The sequence below is a fragment of the Lissotriton helveticus genome, chromosome 8, assembly GCF_964261635.1.
Source record: "Lissotriton helveticus chromosome 8, aLisHel1.1, whole genome shotgun sequence".
NCBI classification, from domain to species: Eukaryota; Metazoa; Chordata; class Amphibia; order Caudata; family Salamandridae; genus Lissotriton; species Lissotriton helveticus.
Window position 1 is genome coordinate 308,639,834 of NC_136069.1, and position 24,985 is coordinate 308,664,818.

The following is a 24,985-nucleotide window of genomic DNA, read 5'->3' on the forward strand; positions in this document are numbered from 1 at the left end:
GGAACTTCTTGCCTCTGGAAATCAGATTTAGGGCTAGATGTAGGTAATTGTAAATTACCGATTCGAAAATACCGAATTTTACTGATTCGGTAGTTTCGAATCGGTAATTGCAATGTAGATAATAATTCGGTAAAAAATACCGAATCTGTAAGATTCGGTATTTGCCATTGATTCCTATGGGCCTGGAGGCCCATAGGAATGAATGTCAATTACCGAATCGGTAATTACCGATTCGGTAAAATTGGGAAAAAGTCAAGGGTGGCAGGGTGTCACTTTGACACCCTGTTGAACCCCTGATTAGTGCTGGTGTGCACATGTGGCATACATACATGCCCTAAAGGCATGTATGTCTGTCACATGGCACAGGTGTAAATGCACATTTATGCATTTACATAGGAATTCCTTATTTACCACCAACTAATAGTTGGAATGTGAGAAGTTGGCCTGGTAGGGGATGTTTCCAATTCTGGAACCACCTACTACCTGACCAAACAATCCCCTTATGGTGTCTGGTTGTAAGTCAACCTTATTAGACAAGCTATCCTAGGGGTAGCATGGACTAAGCAGCCTAAAGGCTTAACTTAAGAGGTCGTGTTAAGCGAGCTGTTTTACCACATACAATCCTGTAATACCAAATGAAAGGACACCACACAAGTATATATTATAAAAATATATGTGTTTATTACTAAAAACAATCCCCAGTATTCTTTATGAATAAAGGGGCACAAGCGTTAAATCAAAAGCACTGTTTAAACATACAAGTTGCACAATTATGGATGAGGGCAGGGGGCCACTCAAACCATATACTAAACAAGTGGTATAAGAGAGGCCACTCGAACAGTGGTTAGGCCTAGGGCCTAGGGAATCGCTGGGAGCAGGCAGGACAAGCAATGCTGAAGTCGGGAATGGCCCTCGGGATTCGGGAGATGTGCGGAAAGCGCACGCATGCACCAATGTTAACCAATGGTGCGTAAAAGTCAAATAGTTAAAGTTTAAGGACACTTCCGCTGAACCTAGAGGAACAAAACTTAACACACAGACCCTAGAGGTGTGCACCAGTGTGGGAACACCGGCGGAGCAAAGTTACCTCACCCACAGGAAGTGGGTGCACAGGGTCGAAGTGGCGTCGGGTTTTGACACGCAGGCGCTTGGTGCTTGGAGCTGAAAGGGCTGCAGGCGGGTTAAAGATGAAGTGTCCGGTGGAGTCCAAGGGTGGACTCAAGTTGTAGAGTACCTGAAAGCAGAGGGGACAGAGTCTGGGTCACTCAGCAGTGACCAGGGTGGAACCAGGACGGAACCAGGCAATGTCGGGCGCAATCAGGTGGTCGTCGAGGAGCTTCTCTCCGCTGTCACGTGGGCTCTGGGGCATCTGCGACGTCCAGGAGCAGGTCACGATCTGTCCCACGCAGGCTCTCACCGTCGGTGCAGTCGGCTTCAAGTTTGGAGCAAACAAGCCTTGGTAAGAGCAATCCACGCAGGATCGGAAGATTGCTTCTCACTCGGACCAGGAAGGTCAGAGTCGGGGCTCCTTTTCAGGGGAGCTGGTGTGGATCTGGAGCAACCAGAATCACAAGTCTTCTTAGGTAGTTCGTCGGCACAGGGACCACAAGCCAGCTGGCAAGTGACCGGGCCAACGCGTTGAGCCAAATCGTGCCAAAGGGCCCCACGCAGCACTCGTCGAGTGTGGAGGGCTGAACTTCGGCTCAGGAGTAGCTCAGGGTGGGGGCTTCTCAAACCCCGGTGTACAGCTTCGAGGGTCACTCGTGGGCTGCACGGTCAGCGTCTCGTGGTCACTTCAAGATGGCGTGCCCCACGCTTCCGGTCGCCTCCACGGGTCTCAGCTTTGCAGGGACTGTGGATCGGGCTGTTAGAAGCTGGGCAGGCTTGATCTCGTCGATCTCAGTCGCTCGAGTTCCGGCGGGAACTGCAACTAAGTAGACGTCGAGGGCTGGATGGTGCCTGCTGCTGCAGGGTGGTCACTCCTTGACCACAAGGGAGATTCTTCGGGCTTCCACGTTGAGATGGAGGGCGAAGGGTCCAGAATATCGTTTCAAATGTTTCTTCCAGGAAATCTGATGTGCATTGGCACTGCTCCCACTCTTATTCGAATCTGGTGGGCGTGATTACCTGCTAGGTCCCCTCCTATGGGTGGGACCCAGGAAGTGGGTGGATACACCCCCTTCCTTTGATCCAGGCCGCCCTGGCACGAGGGCTGGAGTGCCCCAGAACCGGTTTGGCCGGATTATGCAAGGGGCAGCCTTGTGCGCCCCAGGCAGTGTCTGGTTTCTTTCAAACCTCCCTGCTACAATACACTATCTCCTGTCTGGAGGGCGGTGACACCCTCCTGTGACAGGAAACCCTTTGTCCAGGACCCCCTTGACTGGGTTTCGGTCAGCTCCAGGGGTCCAGACATTTGTCTGTGGCAGAGGCATCCATTTTGGGGATCTTAAGGCCTTTGGAGAAATCAACCGCATTAAAGTGAAGTAACATGTCTTACCCCTCTAGAGGGGTGGAATGCCATCCCCGTCGCCAGAACTGGCGAGGGGATGGTATTCCAAAGCGTATGACACCTTACACGACATGTTTTGATAAAGCCAAACCAGAGTTGCTAAATAACCGCGAGGATTATAAGGCACTTAATAGTATATGGTATGGCATTATCCTGAAACAGCTTAGGGATTTGTTCCCGACGGCTGCAGACAGGCTCAGCTCATGCTAGAGCTCCATCTCACATAAAAACCATGCACCCAGCCTCCAGGATTGGTGAGGCCTGTCTATAGGAGTGGCTCACAGGTTTACATGTGTCCAGATATAGGGTTAGACATAGGCATACTATATCTAAGCAAGGGGTGTGTACACCACCTTACCCCAGCTGAGTGATCAGCCAGTTGTGTCAATTTAAGAACCAGCCAGGGGTGGCAAAAGATATGCTGCAGCCCCTGGTAGGCCTTAGTGGCTCCTGTGCCCTGTGCACCTATAGTGCATTCTACAGGGGCTGACAAGGAGTCCATTTCCAATTGGTATGTGCCTATAGCACATGTGTCATTAATTTAGTGAGAGAACAGCAGGCTGGGGGTCTGATCAGCAGGCCCACAGCCTCAGTAGTCGAAAACCAGTGAAGCAAAAAGCAAAAATTTGGGGTGACCATAGGATAGCAGACCCTACTCTCCTACACAACCCCCCCCCAAACGCAGGGACATTAAACTAACCTTGACCAGATAAGTCTTCATGTTCTAAGTGGAAGTACCTGGAGAGACCATCTGCATTACCATGGTCAGTCCCTGGGCGGTGCTCCACTGTAAAGTCCATCCCCTGTAGGGAAATGGACCACCTGAGCAGTTTGGGATTTTCACCCTTCATCTGATTAAGCCATAAGAGGGGCTTATGGTCTGTTTGCACTAGGAAGTGAGTTCCAAACAAGTAGGACCTCAACTTCTTTAATGCCCAAACCACAGCAAAGGCCTCCCTCTCAATGGCTGACCAACGTTTTTCTCTTGGGGTTAGCCTCCTGCTAATGAAAGCAATTGGCTGGTCTTGACCATCTTGATTAAGTTGTGAGAGTACAGCTCCCACCCCCAACTCAGAAGCATCTGTCTGAACAATGAACTGTTTGGAGTAGTCAGGACTCTTTAGGATAGGTGCAGAGCACATGGCCTTCTTCAGGTCTTCAAATGCCTTCTGACAGCTAACTGTCCACTGAACCTTTTTTTGGCATCTTCTTGGATGTCAAGTCATTTAATGGTGTCACTATAGACCCATAGTTTTTCACAAACTTTCTGTAATACCCAGTCAGGCCCAAGAAGGCTCTGACTTGTGTCTGGGTAACTGGAGGAGCCCAGTCCTGTATGGCCTGGATTTTGCTTTCCAGTGGCTGAACCTGGCCTCCACCTACTAGGTGGCCCAGGTATACAACCTTACTCTGCCCTATCTGGCACTTTGTGGCCTTGATAGTTAGGCCTGCCTTTTGCAGGGCCTCCAAAACTTTCTTCAGGTGGATCAGGTGATCCTCCCAGGTGGAGCTAAAGACAGCAATATCATCCAGATAAGCTGCACAAAAGTCATCCAACCCAGTAAGGACTTGGTTCACCAACCTTTGAAAAGTGGCAGGTGCATTCTTCAAACCAAAGGGCATTACCACAAACTGATAATGTCCACTAGGGGTAGAGAATGCTGTTTTGGCTTTTGACTCCTCAGCTAGTCTGATTTGCCAGTAGCCAGCTGTCAGATCAAATGTGCTCAGAAACTTGGCAGAAGCCAATCTGTCAATGAGCTCATCTGCTCTTGGAATGGGGTGAGCATCTGTCCTAGTGACAGCATTGAGACCCCTGTAATCCACGCAAAACCTCATTTCTCTCTTACCATCTTGGGTATGAGGTTTTGGCACCAGGACTACTGGGCTGGCCCATGGGCTCTCTGATGGCTCAATCACTCCAAGCTCCAACATCTTTTGCACCTCAGCCTTGATGCAATCCCTGACATGATCAGGTTGCCTGTAGATCTTATTCTTGACAGGCAGACTGTCACCAGTGTCCACAACATGGGTACACCAGTCAGTTTGGCTGGGTGTGAGTGAAAACATTTGCCTGTGAGCCTGCAAAACTTGTCTGCAGTCCCTCTGTTGCTGGTCAGTGAGGCTGCCTGCCAAGGCTACTCCATCAACTGAACCATCATCAGGGTTCTGGGAAAGCAGGTCTGGGAGAGGGTCACTCTCTTCCTCCTGTTCCCCATCTGTGGCCATGAGCAAGCTCATGTCCTCCCTGTCTACAAATGCTTTCAAGCGATTCACATGGATTACCCTGTGAGGGCTCCTGGGTGTTCCAAAGTCTACCAAGTAGGTGACTTCCCCTTTCTTCTCAATAATAGGATAGGGTCCACTCCATTTGTCTTGGAGTGCTGCTGGAGCCACTGGCTCCAGTACCCATACCTTCTGTCCTGGTTGGAACTCTACCAGCACAGCCTTTTGGTCATGCCAAGCTTTCTGCAATTCTTGGCTGGCCTCCAGGTTTTTGGATGCTCTTTCCATGTACTCAGCCATCCTGGAGCGGAGACCAAGTACATAGTCCACTATGTCTAGTTTGGGCTTTTTGAGAGGTAACTCCCATCCTTCCTTCACCAAACACAATGGACCTCTCACAGGGTGGCCAAACAAAAGTTCAAAAGGGCTGTAGCCAACCCCCTTCTGTGGGACCTCTCTGTAAGCAAAGAGCAGGCAGGGTAAAAGAATGTCCCATTTCCGCCTGAGCTTCTCTGGTAATCCTTTTATCATGCCTTTAAGGGTCTTGTTAAATCTCTCCACAAGCCCATTGCATTGTGGATGATATGGGGTGGTAAACTTGTAGTTTACTCCACATTCCTTCCACATTGCTTTTAGATAGCTGGACATAAAATTTGTCCCCCTATCTGATAGTACCTCCTTAGGAAAGCCCACTCTTGAGAAAACTGCAATGAGGGCTTTTGCCACCACAGGTGCTGTGGTGGTCCTTAGGGGAATAGCCTCTGGGTACCTGGTGGCATGATCCACTACCACCAGTATGAATCTGTTCCCAGATGCTGTTTGGGGGTCCATTGGACCCACAATATCAATTCCAACTCTCTCAAAGGGGACCCCCACCACAGGTAGTGGTATTAGGGGGGCCTTTGTTGTGCCACCTGACTTACCACTGGCTTGGCAAGTGACACAGGAGCGACAAAACTCCTTGACATCCTCTGACATGTGAGGCCAGTGAAAGTGTGGAACAAGCCTGTCCCACGTCTTGTTCTGGCCTAAGTGTCCTGCAAGGGGAATATCATGGGCCAAGGTAAGGAGGAATCCCCTAAACTGCAGAGGTATCACCAACCTCCTGGTCATGCCAGGCTTGGGGGCTCTAGCCTCTGAGTAAAGGAGTCCCTCATCCCAATACACAGTATGGGTACCTTGGGCATCCCCAGCAGCCTCAGCAGCAGCCTGCTGTCTGAGGGGTTCAAGGGAAGGGCAATCTAATTGAGCCTGCCTCAGGTCTGCCCTTGAGGGTCCCCCTGTCCCCAGAAACTCAACCTGGTCAGGTTCAAGCTCCTCAGAGACAGTCTCCTCTTGGACTGCAGAATCAGTTTCCTCTGAAACCTGATCCTCAACCTGGGGCAAGGTGGAAGGCGAGGCCTTTCCTCTCTTGCTCCTTCTCTTGGGTTGTGGCTGGTCTATTGTCTCAAGATCCACCACTGGTTCAGGAAGGCACTTCTTAGCCTGAGCCCTTGTCATGGCAAGGACATGCTCCGAAATCCCTAGCATTTCTGCATGAGTCCTGTACTCCACTTCTGACCATGCTGAGCTTTCAAGGTCATTGCCTAACAGACAGTCTACTGGTAGGTCTGCACTCACCACAACTTTCTTTAGGCCATCAACCCCTCCCCAGGAGAAGTTCACAACTGCCACACTATGGGAGGTAGTGGAGTTGCTTGCATTGGTTACTAGGTAGCTCTCTCCTAGTACAATCTGTCCAGGGTCCACAAAGCCAGGGGTCACCATGGTGACACTAGCACATGTGTCCCTGTAAGCTTGAGCCAGTTTCTCATTTATTAAGGGAGTCTGCCTGTATTTGCCCAGGTTAGTGGGGCTTACTGCAGTGGGCAACTCAATGTCCACATCATACAGGAGAACTGCCTGTGTAGGGATTCTGACTAGGCCAGATCCTACTTCAATACCCAGGGTCAACCCAGCTACACCCTTGGACTGTGTTCCACCACTGCTTACTGTACTTGGGGTTGCAGTTGCTTTAGGAGCTGTAGTGGTGGGAACTGGATTTGCCTTGGTGCACTCACTGCCCCAGTGTGAAACTGATTTGCAGGTATTACACCAAGGTGTCTTTGGACCTTTGTTCTTCTTCTTCTTGTTACCATTTTGGGAACCACCCTCCTTACTATTAGTTTGGGGGCCTGAAGACTTCTGGTCTTTTTCTTTATCTTTCTGATTCTGATTACCACCCTTCTGGTCTGTTTTCTTCTGGTCACCACCTTGGTTCTGGGGTTTCTGCTTAATCCTTGTTCTGACCCATTTGTCTGCCTTCTTTCCCAATTCTTGGGGAGAGGTCAGATCAGAGTCAATAAGGTATTGATGCAACAGCTGGTTTGTACAGTTATTAAGGATCTGTTCTCTCATCATAAGATTGTACAATCCTGTATAGTCTGAAACTTTACTTCCCTGTAACCAACCCTCCAAAGCCTTAGTGGCACACTCCACAAAATCAGTCCAGTCTTGAGTCTGTGCTTTCTGGGTGTCTCTGAACAACAACCTGTATTGCTCGGTGGTTAGGCCATACCCTTCAATGAGAGCACTCTTCAAAACAGAGTAGTTTTTGGCATCCTCAGGTCTAACTGTGAGGAGCCTGTCTCTCCCTTTCTCAGAAAAGGAGTACCACAAAATTGCAGCCCACTGGTTCTCAGGAACCTGCTGTACCATGCAGGCTCTCTCAAGAGCAGTCATCCATTTGTGGATGTCATCCCCTTCTTTAAAGGGGGGCACAATCTTGGTCAGGTTTCTATTGTCATAGGCCCTGTCTTTTTCTCTTGGAAAATTGCTGCCACCAGTGACATCTAAGCCACTTAATTTCTGCTCTCTTGCCAAGGCAAGTCTAGCTTGAGCCAAGGCTACCTCCTCCCTCTCTATCTGGAGTTTGACAGCCCTCATTCTGGCCCTATGCTCTAACTTTTGAGAAGCATTCATGCCTCTCTGTGATTCCCTGGAGGCACTAGAAAGATGAGAGTCTCCTGAGGGAGATCTCACTCTTCTGTTGCCTGGGAGAATCATTTGTTGGGATCTGGGGAGGTGCTGGCCCTCTCCATTTCCCAGTAGGTCCAAGTTGGCCTGGCTAAGCCTACCAACTGGAACCTGGCTACCCTGATCCTGTACTTCTAAGTCCTCAACTTCTGAGTCCTCATCCAAGTCATCATCATCCTCCTCTTCAGGGGGATCAACTGCAGGGGGGTTCCCTCCAGTTCCTGTATCTAGGGAAGCTGCTTTTGCCCTCTCTAAGTCATCCTGTTCTAGGAGTCCTATCAGGATTAGGCAGGTGGGGCTTCTGCCCCTTTTTAACCCTCTTGCTTTGCACAAGACAATCAAGTCTCTGCGGGTTAGTTTGTCATATCCAGAAGTTGCCTGGGTAGGGTCAACTGTCACAGGACTAGACCCTGAGGCCTTTCCTGTGTCGGACATGGTTACTAGTGAGGTGTAAGTGGTGCACTTACCTACACTAAGTGTTTTCCTACTGGACCTTGCTAGTGAGTTGTAGTCAGGGGTGTGCTACTCCCTTCAACCTACAACTACTAAGTTCAGTAGAACTTAATATGCTAAGCTTTTGATTTTATATGTACCTAGAGGTACTTGATGTGATCTTTCAATTTGATATAAAGATTGCAATGGTAAAACAACAGCAAGCTCAAATCCGCACCGCTGCTCACCAATGTGAGAAGTTGGCCTGGTAGGGGATGTTTCCAATTCTGGAACCACCTACTACCTGACCAAACAATCCCCTTATGGTGTCTGGTTGTAAGTCAACCTTATTAGACAAGCTATCCTAGGGGTAGCATGGACTAAGCAGCCTAAAGGCTTAACTTAAGAGGTCGTGTTAAGCGAGCTGTTTTACCACATACAATCCTGTAATACCAAATGAAAGGACACCACACAAGTATATATTATAAAAATATATGTGTTTATTACTAAAAACAATCCCCAGTATTCTTTATGAATAAAGGGGCACAAGCGTTAAATCAAAAGCACTGTTTAAACATACAAGTTGCACAATTATGGATGAGGGCAGGGGGCCACTCAAACCATATACTAAACAAGTGGTATAAAAGAGGCCACTCGAACAGTGGTTAGGCCTAGGGCCTAGGGAATCGCTGGGAGCAGGCAGGACAAGCAATGCTGAAGTCGGGAATGGCCCTCGGGATTCGGGAGATGTGCGGAAAGCGCACGCATGCACCAATGTTAACCAATGGTGCGTAAAAGTCAAATAGTTAAAGTTTAAGGACACTTCCGCTGAACCTAGAGGAACAAAACTTAACACACAGACCCTAGAGGTGTGCACCAGTGTGGGAACACCGGCGGAGCAAAGTTACCTCACCCACAGGAAGTGGGTGCACAGGGTCGAAGTGGCGTCGGGTTTTGACACGCAGGCGCTTGGTGCTTGGAGCTGAAAGGGCTGCAGGCGGGTTAAAGATGAAGTGTCCGGTGGAGTCCAAGGGTGGACTCAAGTTGTAGAGTACCTGAAAGCAGAGGGGACAGAGTCTGGGTCACTCAGCAGTGACCAGGGTGGAACCAGGACGGAACCAGGCAATGTCGGGCGCAATCAGGTGGTCGTCGAGGAGCTTCTCTCCGCTGTCACGTGGGCTCTGGGGCATCTGCGACGTCCAGGAGCAGGTCACGATCTGTCCCACGCAGGCTCTCACCGTCGGTGCAGTCGGCTTCAAGTTTGGAGCAAACAAGCCTTGGTAAGAGCAATCCACGCAGGATCGGAAGATTGCTTCTCACTCGGACCAGGAAGGTCAGAGTCGGGGCTCCTTTTCAGGGGAGCTGGTGTGGATCTGGAGCAACCAGAATCACAAGTCTTCTTAGGTAGTTCGTCGGCACAGGGACCACAAGCCAGCTGGCAAGTGACCGGGCCAACGCGTTGAGCCAAATCGTGCCAAAGGGCCCCACGCAGCACTCGTCGAGTGTGGAGGGCTGAACTTCGGCTCAGGAGTAGCTCAGGGTGGGGGCTTCTCAAACCCCGGTGTACAGCTTCGAGGGTCACTCGTGGGCTGCACGGTCAGCGTCTCGTGGTCACTTCAAGATGGCGTGCCCCACGCTTCCGGTCGCCTCCACGGGTCTCAGCTTTGCAGGGACTGTGGATCGGGCTGTTAGAAGCTGGGCAGGCTTGATCTCGTCGATCTCAGTCGCTCGAGTTCCGGCGGGAACTGCAACTAAGTAGACGTCGAGGGCTGGATGGTGCCTGCTGCTGCAGGGTGGTCACTCCTTGACCACAAGGGAGATTCTTCGGGCTTCCACGTTGAGATGGAGGGCGAAGGGTCCAGAATATCGTTTCAAATGTTTCTTCCAGGAAATCTGATGTGCATTGGCACTGCTCCCACTCTTATTCGAATCTGGTGGGCGTGATTACCTGCTAGGTCCCCTCCTATGGGTGGGACCCAGGAAGTGGGTGGATACACCCCCTTCCTTTGATCCAGGCCGCCCTGGCACGAGGGCTGGAGTGCCCCAGAACCGGTTTGGCCGGATTATGCAAGGGGCAGCCTTGTGCGCCCCAGGCAGTGTCTGGTTTCTTTCAAACCTCCCTGCTACAATACACTATCTCCTGTCTGGAGGGCGGTGACACCCTCCTGTGACAGGAAACCCTTTGTCCAGGACCCCCTTGACTGGGTTTCGGTCAGCTCCAGGGGTCCAGACATTTGTCTGTGGCAGAGGCATCCATTTTGGGGATCTTAAGGCCTTTGGAGAAATCAACCGCATTAAAGTGAAGTAACATGTCTTACCCCTCTAGAGGGGTGGAATGCCATCCCCGTCGCCAGAACTGGCGAGGGGATGGTATTCCAAAGCGTATGACACCTTACACGACATGTTTTGATAAAGCCAAACCAGAGTTGCTAAATAACCGCGAGGATTATAAGGCACTTAATAGTATATGGTATGGCATTATCCTGAAACAGCTTAGGGATTTGTTCCCGACGGCTGCAGACAGGCTCAGCTCATGCTAGAGCTCCATCTCACATAAAAACCATGCACCCAGCCTCCAGGATTGGTGAGGCCTGTCTATAGGAGTGGCTCACAGGTTTACATGTGTCCAGATATAGGGTTAGACATAGGCATACTATATCTAAGCAAGGGGTGTGTACACCACCTTACCCCAGCTGAGTGATCAGCCAGTTGTGTCAATTTAAGAACCAGCCAGGGGTGGCAAAAGATATGCTGCAGCCCCTGGTAGGCCTTAGTGGCTCCTGTGCCCTGTGCACCTATAGTGCATTCTACAGGGGCTGACAAGGAGTCCATTTCCAATTGGTATGTGCCTATAGCACATGTGTCATTAATTTAGTGAGAGAACAGCAGGCTGGGGGTCTGATCAGCAGGCCCACAGCCTCAGTAGTCGAAAACCAGTGAAGCAAAAAGCAAAAATTTGGGGTGACCATAGGATAGCAGACCCTACTCTCCTACAGTGGTAAATAAAGAAATCTTAAAGCCCAGAAGCACTCTTTTAAGTGCTTCCTACATCTCATTGACCGATCCGGTATGATGATTCGGTAAATACCGATTCGTTATTTACCGAATTGGTAAAATAGCCTCCTACATAGGAAAAGGCTTTTACCGGTCGGTAACGGACGATTTCGGCCGTTACCGACCGGTAAAAGCCTACCTACATCTGGCCCTAAATCCCTTAACGGCATCTTTAAAAAAAGAAATGAAAGCACTACTGATGAATACCCTCTGATCTGAATGTACCTACTCCCACTCAGTTAATGTAAAGAAAAAGGGTCCCCTGCTACTACAATATTTTCCCAAGGCAGTGATAAAATAATTTCATGATGTGAAAAATTCAGGCAACTAATGATTAATATCATACATTTTGAGGAACATACTAGGAACAGAGAGACAAGAATAAAATGAAATAGAAAAATTAATTCTTATTTATTAATATTATAAAAATAGAGATAACAGTGCATCTATAATATACTGTTTTAATACAAATACATGGTCATTGTGACTGTTAACAAAAACAGCAAATCATTCGTAAGTCATGCCTAAAACAATAATTCATTCATACTTTACCAACCTTACACACTCATGCGATGACACATCTCTCTTACAAACTGATGGGAGCAACAATCAATTTAATTATACATTATATAAAGCAGACTGATTATTAGGGTAGTAATTACATAATAGCGGCCAGACTAATTTATCATTCATTATTCACTACTCCCTCTCAGTACCATTTGTTGTTGATTCTTCACACAGATGGTTTTTCTCCTCCTGTACGGACTGAGTGGCTCTGCTACAATGTGTTTTGCACTTGATCCTATAACTGTTCTCAACATCACTATTTGTTTTTTGATCCTAGATGCTAATTTAAATCCTTTTTGCGGTGTCACAATACATTGTTCCTCTTGTATGCACCAGTATCTTGCTTATCACTGTTGTTGTTACTGACCCACTTGCCTAACTCTTTTTGTCCTTGATCATTTGTAAAGCGCATTGATACCCACCGGGGTCATGTGTGCGCTATTAAAACTAGATACAAATAAATAAATGCTGGCCACACAGGCAACAGGAGGGATAGGTTGTTCCATCCATGGGGCAGGGGTGTCCAGAGATTTTACATAATGGTCAGGTTGAAGTATGGGCTCTTTTTACTAGATGCTTCAGTGCAGTGGTTTGTCAGATTAGTTGTTTGTCATGTAGGCCTGTTTTAGAACTAGTCTGGTGATGGCAGTGGCGTAACAAAACTTGAGGAGGCCCCACTGTAAAGTACATAGCGGGGGGGGGGGGGGGGGGGGGTACCCAACGCTCCGAACCTAGTCAGGAGCTCTCAGCCGCCGCCTGTGTACAGTGCCAAGGGGGGGCGACAGCAGCTCGACACTCCCTAGCAGCGCGGGGGCTGCTGGGGCTATTTATACGCTTCTGGGTGATGGCATCAGAATTTTGTATTTTAGAATTGAGAATATTGTTCACATTGGGGGCCCTATAAGAGACTCTTTGCAATTCCTACAGGCAGGGACATTTTAAAGTATGGTGGTAGGAAGGGTGGCATGCAGTTTGTAGGGGGCCCTTGTGCAGGGATGAGGTACTGCAGAGAGGGCAATGGGTTTGAGTTCCAGGCAGGAGCGGCTTGAAAGGAAGAAGGAAAGTAGTTCTGTTGGAGAATGTTAGCGATAGTGCCCAGTTGCTGGTAGAGCCGCAGGCATCTCTGGGACAATGGACCTGTAGGAAAGAAGAGGGACTATGCTGTCCTTCCAACATCGAAGGAGTCATGTTCTGGTTCACCTTTGCAGGCTTTACAATGTGCACATGATTATTGCAATGTGCATCGCGGGGGAGTGGAAGATGGTGGAATGCCAACCACAAGTTGGAAGGACTCTACTGGATAGGTGTAAGAGCTAGGGATGATGGAACTGGATTATGATGTTGAGAAATTGTAAGACTGGGAGACTGGATTGGTATGAGGAAGGTGAAAAATTTTGCAAGCACAGAGGAGATGTTGGGAGTTGGAGGATAGTGCACCGAGTTGCATTAAAAATGGGGGCCGGAGCTTTGGTGCTTTGCAGGATAATGTGGTTTCAATTGAACCTACAAAGGCAAAAGACAGGAAGAAGAACAAACAGATGAACAGATCTGAGATAGAACAGTCGGCAGTTAACGGTTACAGCAAGTTATCTCTGATTGTTGGTTATGAATAAATCAGTAGGTATTAGGGAGGGAGATAATGATGTGTCGCAGCAACAATCAGGTAAAGGTGCTGCAGTGATGGACAAGACAGTGAATAAAAAGTTACTTACCTTCGGTAACGCCTAATCTAGTAGAGACAAGATCTAGCAGCAGATTCCTTACCTTTGAATCATCCCCAGGAGACAGACTGAATCTAGACATTTTTCTACAGCAGTACCTCAGCGCATCAGTACCCAAGCAAGACCATCCCCGGAGGAGGGTCTGTGAACCGATCCCACGAAAGACCCCCCACTACGTTATCCGGTCTGTAATTAAAAAAATTAAGGAGAGAGAGGCCAGCTGCCAGGGAGGGAGGTGAGGAAGAAGACATCCCACCAGAAACATCGAACCCCATATGGAACTAAAATTCGCAACTGTGCAAAAACATGGAAGAAAAGACACCATGGAAGAACAATAAAGACGAGTTGGAAAGAACACTCCATATAAACATAATACTACATCGCTCCCCTAATGTCAACCAGGCCAAGAAAAAGGGGCGGAAGGCCAGGGACAATAGCAAATACATCAGAGCCAAAGCACATAGCCATAGAAGCAAGCAATGCAAAGAGCACCAACCAAAAGTTTAAGAAAAGCATTGCAAGCAATAACAACAATTATGGCCAAAGCCCAGGCGTGGTCAGAGGAAAAACTACGATAGAGAAGGGAGCTTTCTGTGACTTTCCATAGTAGAACCCCCGGTATGGGAGCGCAGAGAGTGTAATGCAACGAACATGCGGAGGTCTCTCCAGGACATGAGGAAAAGCGCAACACCATAAGCAAAAACACACTCCTCCCTAAGAGAGGCCGGAGAACACGACGTGCTATAGAGATACCTAACAAAATGAGGTATGAAATCGAGAAATATATAGGTATGAAAATATATATACATATACAGAAATTTACACTGTATAATAAAATGTGCCTAAGAAGGGTACATATAACAGCCACAACATCGGTCATATGCCGAAAATGGAACAACAGCAAGCTAGCAGCCAGCCACATGGCCCCGTTTAAAAGGAATAGAGGGGGTGAAACCACACACCCAGGGCCGGACTGGGAACCAAAACCGGCCCTGGCAAAGTGCTCGGCCGCCCCCCCCCCGGCCCCCTGGCGGGAGGGGGGCGAGCGCTTTGCCAGGGCCGCTTTTCAGCCGATTTTGTTACAGGGCCGATTTTGCAGCTATGCTGCAAAAACGGCTCTGCAACAAAAACGGCCCACAGGGCCCAAAACCGGCCCCCGCCCTTGCAGCCGACCGGGGGTTTGCCCGGTGCCCACAACGGCCAGTCCGGGCCTGCACACACCCTAGAAAACAAAGTAACCAGACAGAAAACAACACTACAGAATGAAGGGTTACGATCAGGCGGCAGGGAAACAGTTCTAAAGAAAACAGTAGGGGAGAAACAACCCAGTTAGAATAGAGAAACAAAGATTACTAACAACTGTTATTCAGCGCCAAGAGACCCTGATGGGTGAACGTTCACTTTACAAATACACATGTTATTTTTTTATGTTATGGAAAACTGCAAAACGGGGCGAGTTGAACAAGGCCAACACAAGGGAGGCCTATTCAGGTAGTTAGCCCCCCAACCTAAAATAAAGAACAGCAGATGGAGAAGGGACCTAGGAGAAACACAGGAGAAAGACAGAGGAAACAGTATAGAAAGACCAACGCCACAAGTGAAGGTCCAAACCAAAGAACCAGTGTAAAGAACTGAAGTAACAGATGGAGCGGCAGTGCTTACAGCCTAACAAGTGTTGAGGCAAGAAGCAAAAAGAAAGTTCCCAGACAACAAGCCATGTAACATCAGGAGTGCAGATCTTGACATCAGCCAAGATCGTATTTGGTATGCTCATTAGTTCAAGGGGAACGAAACCCCCAAGGGATTGGAACTGTATCTGCGCTTGTGAGAAGTGCAGGAAACTCCCTGGAAAAGAATCCCAAAGGATCACCAACATCCATACGAACCAATCCAGAGTGGGTGGTCAAGGAACCCATGCCAGAGAAGAAACAAAAGATGAAAAATAGCCATAAACTCCAAAAAGGGGTAGGAGGCACATCTGAAGAACAGCCAGGTAAGTAACCAAACGTTGGGGTTGGTATCCAAGGTGTTATGGAAAAGACTCCAACAAGCACAAAAACATTGTTCGAAACCAACAGCAGCTTTGTGCAGGGCAAAAGCAGATTACAACAGACCATGCTGAGGCATAGAAGAGAAAGGGTCGGCAGAGTAGTCCACCCATGCCCAGATATGGACAAGGTACATATGCAAGGAACCTAAAGAATGTTAATGTTAATGTTAAGGGGGATTTATTAAGCGCACTGTCACCATGAGTTTCCTGGCGCTGATAGAACACTGGGCCACGCAAGAGGAGTTAGTGGGGGTGTGAGAAAAGCAGAGTTTTTAAAGATTTCCTAAAGGATAAGAGAGAGCATGAGGTCTTAAGTGAGAGTGGAAGAAAGAAAGAGAAAGGGTAGGAGCCTGTCTTGACCATGTATAAAGAGAACTAGCACAAGCAGTGCGAACACCTTTAGTGAGTAAAGAAGGAACACCACCTAGGAAAGGACCAGGCAATGCAACTTAGACCAAGAACCATGCCCCTTCCCTTGCGTCTGCTAGGAAAGAAGGGCACCAGATAGAGTGGAAGGAAAGAACGCTCTAGTTAGTGTGGAGAAACACTCAACAAAATGGGGGACGGGGACAGGAGCATGAAGAATCCCCTGCACCATCTGCATGGTATGTGGAGTCGCCTATAAGGGCTACCATTGTGTCAGAAACATATGGAGGAATAACTTTAAGGCATACAGACGTAGTACCCTATAGAACAGGGAACAAGGCAACAGTGCACCCACACAATACCATGAAAACACCCTAATGAGAACTTGGATAGAAAGCAAAAGAACACCTTGCAGCCACCTGTGTAGAAACCCAACAGGTCCAAAATAATAAAATGTGTCCCAAAAAATAACCAGGGACATCGACAGGGTTAAGAATTCAAAAAAATAAAATACCTGCTGGGGCATGAGCATCACACCCGATGCCACTAAGAGGTGACGAGTGAAAAGATGAAGCCAATAGGCACCGCTCTAGAACGGCTCACACAGAAGAGGAAGAGGAGAGTTTAGCAAACAGAGCCCGCTCCACCCAGACTGTCCCGAAAACAGTGTAAAGCGGAATCGGCGTGAGCGCTAAACAGATGGTGACTATCGAACGGCATGTCCACCAAGGTGGGTTAAACAGCTTCTGAAAAACCAGAGATGCGTAGCCAGGCACGCCAGGGAAGTGTCACTGACAGAGCAGTGGCTTAACACAGGCCCCCGCAGCCCCCACTGTGCAGAGGGGCCGCCAAGCTCTAGGGGCCTAGTCAGCACAGTACTCCGTCCAGAGAGCTCCAGAGTGAGGCTGGAGGGGGTCCACCATGTAACTTGCAGGGGGCCCCTCAAGTTTAATTGCGACAGTGTGACAGAGCCATGGCACCCCGATAGAATCTGCGGCATCGAATCAGCAATTTAGCTGCCTGTTGGGCATCCTGGAGTAACTAGGTAAGGGCGGTCCGGGCCTCATCCACGAGCGATGGTAGAAGGCACGAGACCAAATCCCACAACATGTGAGAAACATGGCCCAGAATACATGCGGCATTTAGTGAGCACAAAACTGAGCAGGTGGCAGAAAAGATAAACCGACCAAGATTATTGAGACTCCTCGACTTTCTGTCTGGAGGGACGTCGGGAAGGGCGCTAACAACAATCTCCTGAGGCGGAAAGCCGGGAGCGCTGCTAATTTTGCACATTCTAAAATGTATTTGTCTTTATATTGTGATTTTACTTGCCTGCATCTTGCTAGGATCCCTGCTTGACTTAAGACCCCCAGACAGCCGATTTGGACGCTGTCTCGGGGAATCCTCCCTCGCTGCCGCCACCAACAGCGAGCGAGTTAGCTCCGCCCACTTTGCCGGCCACGCCCCCTTCCATCTGGTCAAAAGGGCGCGCTGAACACTAGCGCGTCCCACTAACAACAATCTCCTGAGGCGGAAAGCCGGGAGCGCTGCTAATTTTGCACATTTTAAAATGTATTTGTCTTTATATTGTGATTTTACTTGCCTGCATCTTGCTAGGATCCCTGCTTGACTTAAGACCCCCAGGCAGCCGATTTGGACGCTGTCTCGGGGAATCCTCCCTCGCTGCCGCCACCAACAGCGAGCGAGTTAGCTCCGCCCACTTTGCCGGCCACGCCCCCTTCCTTCTGGTCAAAAGGGCGCGCTGAACACTAGCGCGTCCCACTAACAACAATCTCCTGAGGCGGAAAGCCGGGAGCGCTGCTAATTTTGCACATTTTAAAATTTATTTGTCTTTATATTGTGATTTTACTTGCCTGCATCTTGCTAGGATCCCTGCTTGACTTAAGACCCCCAGACAGCCGATTTGGACGCTGTCTCGGGGAATCCTCCCTCGCTGCCGCCACCAACAGCGAGCGAGTTAGCTCCGCCCACTTTGCCGGCCACGCCCCCTTCCTTTTTCTTCTCCTCCTCTTGACGACCCTATAAAATCATGTGAATGGGCCGGAGGCGCAGCGGACGGGCGCAGCGGGCGCAACGATTGCGCGCCGAAGGCGCGCCTAAGGCAAGCCCGTCTGCGCCCGTCCGCGACTGTCTGGGGCTAGGGGCGCGTCACTCTGCCCAACTTACCACCTACTCCCCCGCTCAACTATGCTGCCTGCGGGGCCCATGGCCCTTATCAGCCTCTACCTGCTCTTGCATTTCATCTCTTGGCCTGTCTCCGGCTGCTCCCCTCGCCATCCCTTCTTCCCAATACACCCCCTCCCATCCCTCTAGAGACAATTTTCCTCCTGCTACCGCTAAAACCCTCACGGCATACTACCTAAACACCCGGTCTGCAGTAGCCCATGCGCACAAACTCTCGGTACTGCTAGACCTCCATGCCCCAGATCTTCTTTTTTTAACGGAAACTTGGTTCTGTGATGACTCCCTCCCTGCTCTATTGGCCACTTTACCAGCCCCATATTACGCCCTTCGCGCAGATCGCCTTAATGGCAGAGCTGGGGGCGGCGTGGCGGTCATCGCCCGAACCGACCTCCCCTTTCAAACTCTATCTCTGCCAGACATCGCTACCACCGAGTATCTGGCTATCCGCACCACTTCCATTACGACCCCTCTTACTTGCATACTCACCTATCGCCCACCTCAATCCCCTTTATTGTTTCTCCCTGACTTTTTGGAAGTTCTGGCCACAATCACAGTTAATAACTCTTCTAATTTACTCTTGGGTGATTTCAATTTCTGGCCCTCTGACCCAGCTGAATGTACATCCTCAAAAGAATTTTCAGAGACCCTTCAATCTCTCAACTTTACATCTCATATCCATTCTCCCACCCATATCAAAGGTCACACCCTAGACCAGATCTGGTCTTTGAACTGCCCCGTAGCCCGTAGAGTCCCTCTCCATCTCACCTTGTACATGGTCTGACCACCACCTGATCTCATTTGTCCTTCCCATACACCCTCCGGTCAAGCCCCCACTCCCCAAAAACATCTGGGTTCGCGCTTGGGGACGAGCAGATCCGGAAAATCTATCCTCTCTACTCACTACCTCCCCCCCCTCCTTACAAGGTCTATCCACCCTTTCCCAGGTTATGGCCATTGAACAGTGGCTCTCCTCAGGCTGTGATTCGATTGCCCCTCTTAAACGGGTTACCTCTAAGCGAGAGAAGGATGCCAATCAGTGGTTTAACGAAGATCTCAAGGCCACCAAACTAGCGGTACGTCGTGCGGAGCGGGCCTGGAGGAGAAACTATTGCCCCTCATTGCGATTGGAGTTTATCAACATCTTGACTCAATACAAAAAGGACATCTTAGAGGCCAAAACTACCTATTTCTCCTCCAAAATCCTCGCAGCCGAGAACCAATCGAAGGAAATTTTCTCGATTGTGCATAACCTGGCGTTTTCGGATAGAACGTCCCTAAAGCCCGCCCCTTCCCAGGAACTCTGTCACTCCCTCAATAACTATTTTATTCAAAAAATAGCCACCATTAAAGCCAATATCCCTCCCCCCTCCCCCACTTTTGTGGATCCCCAGTGTCCCCCTCCCAAGGGACAACTCACCACCCTTCCCCCTTTGACTAAGGAATCTCTGACCTCCATAATACCCCTCGTCAAATTTGGTTCTCCGCTAGATCCCTGCCCTGCTCATATTCTACGTCACATCTTTGCTACTTGTCCAGATCCTCCTCTTCACCTCCTAAACAGCTCCCTCTCCCAGGGCGTGGTACCTAATCCACTCAAATCAGCGGTCATTGTACCTATTTTGAAAAAGCCGGCCGCGGATCCCTCAATCCTCGCCAATTTTCGCCCCATCTCCCTCCTGCCATTCCTGGCGAAGGTGCTCGAGCGCCATGTCACCTGCGCTCTGAGCTCTTTTGTGGAGAAGTACGGGGCTCTTGCCCCCCGCCAGGCTGGGTTCCGCCCCGCACACTCTACGGAGTCCGTAGTTCTCTCGGTCCTTGACAACCTCAGGGAGGGAATGGACACCAACCAGCCCCAGGCCTTGGTCCTCCTCGATCTCTCAGCCGCTTTTGACACGGTGGATCATACCATCTTGCTTTCCCGTGTCAAGGCGGCGGGGATCGGGGGCACCGCGCTGGTTTGGTTATCCTCCTTCCTGAGGGACCGCACCCAGGCAGTTCGCCTGGGGGACTTTACTGCGGACTCTCGGAAAGTTCAGTGCGGGGTTCCCCAGGGCTCTTCCCTTTCCCCTCTTTTGTTCAATCTTTATATCGCCCCTCTTATCTTTTCACTGCAGCAAATGGAGGTCGCCGTGTTTAATTATGCGGACAACCTCCAGCTTGTTTTCAATCTGTCTTCTTCTCCCACTTCTATTCTTAATTTCCAATCTATTATGATTCATATCCGGGACTGGATGAACCACAACCATCTGAAACTCAACCCAGACAAGACCGAGCTGGTGTTGACGGGTGGTTCATCCAGCCCCTGGTCTTCTTCTTTTTGGCCCCCCTCCCTTGGCTCTCCACCTGTTCCCTCTGCTTCAGTCAAAACTTTAGGCATCAAACTCAATTCTCAACTCACCCTTCATTCCCAGGTTAGCTCTGTGGTTTCTTCTTCTTTCCTCTCACTGCGCACTATACGTAAGGTGTCCCGTTTTTTTTCCTTTGATGCTCTCAAATCGATCACCCTGGCGATGGTCGTCTCCCGCCTGGATTATGGCAACGCTCTATATGCAGGCATACCAGCATATAGTCTACGGCGTCTGCAGCAGATCCAAAACCAGGCGGCGCGCCTGGTGTTCAAGCTCCCAAAGTCTCATCACACCACTCCCCTCCTAAAGTCTCTACATTGGCTCCCTGTTCGTGCCCGTGTCCAGTTTAAGCTCGCTTCCATCATCTTTCAAGCACGACTGGGCACGGCACCGGTTTTCATCTCTTCCGAGATTACCCCCTATGTTCCCACTAGGGAACTGCGTTCATCTACTCAGTCCCTCCTTACAGTCCCACGCTTCCGGAGAAAGAAATGGGGAGGCTCGAAATTTGCCTCCCTTGCCCCACTTCTATGGAATTCCCTGCCTCTCGAGCTCAGAGCCTTAACCCTGTATCCGCAATTCCGGAAGCAGCTCAAAACTCATCTGTTCACTAAATCCTTCAATTAGTCCATTAGCAGTCTGTTTTTTCTTATTCAGCTCCAGCTCCCTCGCCCAGACCTTTTTTTGTTAGTTGTAGCGCCATGAAACCGCTGGTGTACGTGCGCTTTATAAATAATTTTAAACTAAACCAAACTAAACTTCAGCAGCCTGAACCACAAAGATGCGCATAGTAGGTTGCTGAAGGAGGCAGACTGGGTCGCCAGGGGTAGGATGGTGCCTATGAGCTTTAGACCGGTCAAACGGGGCTCCTGAAACAGGCGTAGCCCAAGAGCCCAGCAAAATATCACATAGTGCCTCACTGAAGGGTAGCACAGGCTCTGCCTCCATCTGGACCTGATGAAGCACCCCAATCAAGGGATCAATGGCCAGCTCCACAGAAAGGAGCTGCAGCTCCAGAACCACTGCACCCCTCCTCAGAAGCTCAGCGAAAGAAGAGCTAGCCTCAGTAGCTAGTGTAAGAGGAAAAAACAAGCTTGTGGAGAGGGTAGGCTTAAGGCCACTAGCCTCACCTAGTTCAGCCACCCAATAAAACTCCAGACAGAGGAAGCTGAGCAGCATCACTCATGCCATCACTGACTCCATCAAAACACTGGTCTCCCAAAGTGAAAACAGCTGGGCGCAAAGAAGGAGGAAGGTAGCCCATGGTGACCCGCTCTGCCGACGCTGCTACAGACGTCATCCGGCGTCGATGTGGCAACACCTCGGCGTTGGAGAGGTGAGATACAGTCGCTGGGATTGGCACCATCGACTTCAGAGCAGGCTGATCCGCGTCGCCGGTGGGAACACCAAAGGCTCCTCTGGCCTCCTTAGGGCAGAGACGCACACCAGAAAGAGGCAGAAGACCAAATATAGCATGAAGGGAGAGATAATATTTGCTCAACTGATCCAGAGTTGCCCAGGTGCCGGGGAATACCAGAAGGCGTGGGGTAGACTCTTGCTCCAACTCCTTAACCCGAGGATGTGGAGGGGCATCAGAGACAAAGTGCGCATGTGACTAAAGCGGGGAAGGCCGCAACTTTGAGGACAAAGGAAACTCGCAGGAAGAATTCCTGGAGCACTGCCTTCTGGGAGCAAGAAGAAGACCATAACCGATGTGGGGGCCGCGACCACCACAACACCAGGAGAGTCATGCGGTGCTCCTGCAGCACCAACGGCCGAAGCTGGAGACAGGAGCCCCACTCTTCGGAGTCATTGTGTAAACCCAGACACCACATACAAATACTACGAGGGTCAACATTTGTCATCCACAGCACTCTGAGGACACCAGAAATAAGCACACCATGCCGTTGACAAAATGTTGAGAGTGGCCAAAAAGGGCCAGAGGAACTGTTCTCCGGATCCGTGAAGAAGCTTAGAAATGGAAGAAACTGACATTGTTATGGATTAGTTCGACACCCTCTACCGACACGCAGAGATATTACGGTAGAAAATAATTCCGGATCCAGTCTGGCGCCTCAGGATAATTCAAAGGTAAGGAGTCCATTTGTCAATCACTACTAAAGGAAAAGATCTGGACCAGGTATTTTTTGGTGACTATATATTTATTCACAGGGAGAAGAAGAGTTGCAGGAGGAGGAGTAGGAGCTTGCAAGGTGGCGTAGGTACTGGTGAACACAAAAATATAGGCCTCTGACTCTTTAATATATTTCAGTGTCGTCCAGGACAGACATGCTGAGATGTGCTTGGCACTTCTTTAATGCATGGACGTGATTAGGAAAGGCCAGTTAGACTTTGGGGGTTTAGCCTAATTGAGATAGGAAGAGGAATTTATGGCAAGATTGAGTGTAAAGACGGAATGTAATGGGAAGAATTGCAGGTACCTTTTAAAAATGTCTGGTACTGAATTTAATTATATCACTACTGGGGATGGAGCCAAAAAAGCAGCTTTGGAATTTAGGCTAGTTCAACATCTGTCTAGACCACAGGTGTGTCAGTCAACAGCTTGCTCAGACAAAAACATCAGTGTAGAATGCTTCAGTTGATGATAGATTAAACCAGTGATACAATGTAGTGAGGGGGTGGGGGATTGGCAAAGGGTGACTGTCTGCCTTTTAAGAATCCACTTGGATCACCATAAATCATTTTCGTAGGATTTTATCTAATCGAATTTTGTAGAACAATTTTGCATCTATGTTCAGCAGAGCACTCTGCCTATATGAGGCACATAGTTCTGAGTGTCAACCCAGCTTGGAGACATCTGTGATCGTAGCTTAACCCATAGATGATGCCACCTTCCCCATCTCCCCACCGATGGATAATGTTGCCTTCCCCATCTCCGCACAGTCATACAGGGCCACCAACCTGGGAATTATGGGGGTATGATTTATGGACATTAGTAGAAAAACCATCAGGCCCAGGAGTCTTATTGCCCTTTAGCACCTTTAGTGTAGACCTAACCTCTTTCTCCTGTATGGAGGCGTCTAGGTCCTCTTTTTGTGGTATAAGAGTAGGCAGTGTGGAGTTCTGAATGTATTTTTGCTTGAGACTGGTAGAATATACTTTAGGGGTATATAAGGAGGTAGAGGACTTCCAACACCTTCCAGTTTATCTGTGCTTCTTATTAAGAACTTGCTAGTGGAATATTTAATTTCTTTTACCTGAGCTCTTGGCTAAGAAGTTGAGAGGTAAATTACCTCTCAACTGCTTAGCCAATATTGTGCCCCAGACACACTCGAGTGTCTCTTTAGGTATAGCAGAGAAGTCTCTGCCCTATTCATACACGTCATGCTGAGCTGGCCCTTAAGTGTTGTTATCTGAAGGCAAAGTTGGATGTACTATTGGATGAGCTTCGTACTGAGATCCTATGGCTTTCAGTTCTGCCTCCAGTTTTTTGGTCTCAAGAGTTCTCACCCTGTTGTAAAGCACTGGAAGTGCTAAACATTTCCCTTTTGTTACATCCTTAAAAGCTTCCCATATCTGTTCTCAAGACACCTCCGTTCCCCTCCTGTAGGGTGAAGTACTTGATTTTTGTTGGCCAAATCCTATGTGCATGTTTAGGGCCTTCCTCGAATGTATAGTTCTATATATTAAGGCATGACCTGAGACCTCTATTGTTCTGATTTCCACTGCTGTGCTCTGTGATGTAAATGATGCAAGTGTATGTGTGGCATGAGTCTGAGTAGTATTTTCTTTTGCTTGCATGTGTAATTCCCTCCTTACATCTCTAATCCCCATCACTTTCAGTGTATTCTTACATATTTTGTTTTAGGAATGCTCACATATGAACTGCTCCTGTGGAAGGCTTGTTTCTCAGAGCATTGCGGACTGTATCTAAGTTCCCTGATATAACAGTGTTACAGTTCGCAATAAGCCCACCAATCTATCAAGAAATCCCCTTATGAAGGGATCATCCGCTGTATTAGGAACATAGTATGGCTATGGCGACTGCTTGGCCCGCTAGTGAGCACTTTAGAAGTAAATATGTGCCATTCTCATCCATTTTCTTATTGAGCATGAGAAATAAATATTGCCACCCCGTTATGCTTAGTACCTGTTGATGTGTAAAACACCACAGATTATGTTATATGCCTCAGTCTGTGCTAGCCTCTTCTACCCACATGCATTTCTTCGAGACAACTGATGTCTGGCTGCCTAGTGTACAGATATTTTCCAAAACCCTCCTTTCTAAACCGGAAAGTACAACCACTTAAGGGCCGATAACGAGTTTGATGGTGCAGCGGTGGGACCACCCCACCGGCAAACCCATGTGAGAACCACCTGCCGTATAATTACTTTTTTAGTAATTGGCGGGCGATTCCTTTGGCGTTCCCATGATGGTGTCTATAAAATAAGCACCACAAGTGAACATCAAAAACAGTTCCATCACGGCATAGACTGAAAGGCCCATGCCGTGCTGGAACGTCTGCGCATG

At 49.1% G+C, this 24,985-nt stretch overlaps 1 protein-coding gene across 1 annotated transcript in view; it reads right to left on the reverse strand.

Annotated features, from left to right (window-relative positions):
• Window positions 1-24,985, reverse strand: part of CRYL1 (crystallin lambda 1) — a 599,473-nt gene that overhangs the window by 128,217 nt on the left and 446,271 nt on the right. The gene's annotated exons all lie outside the window — the stretch shown is intronic.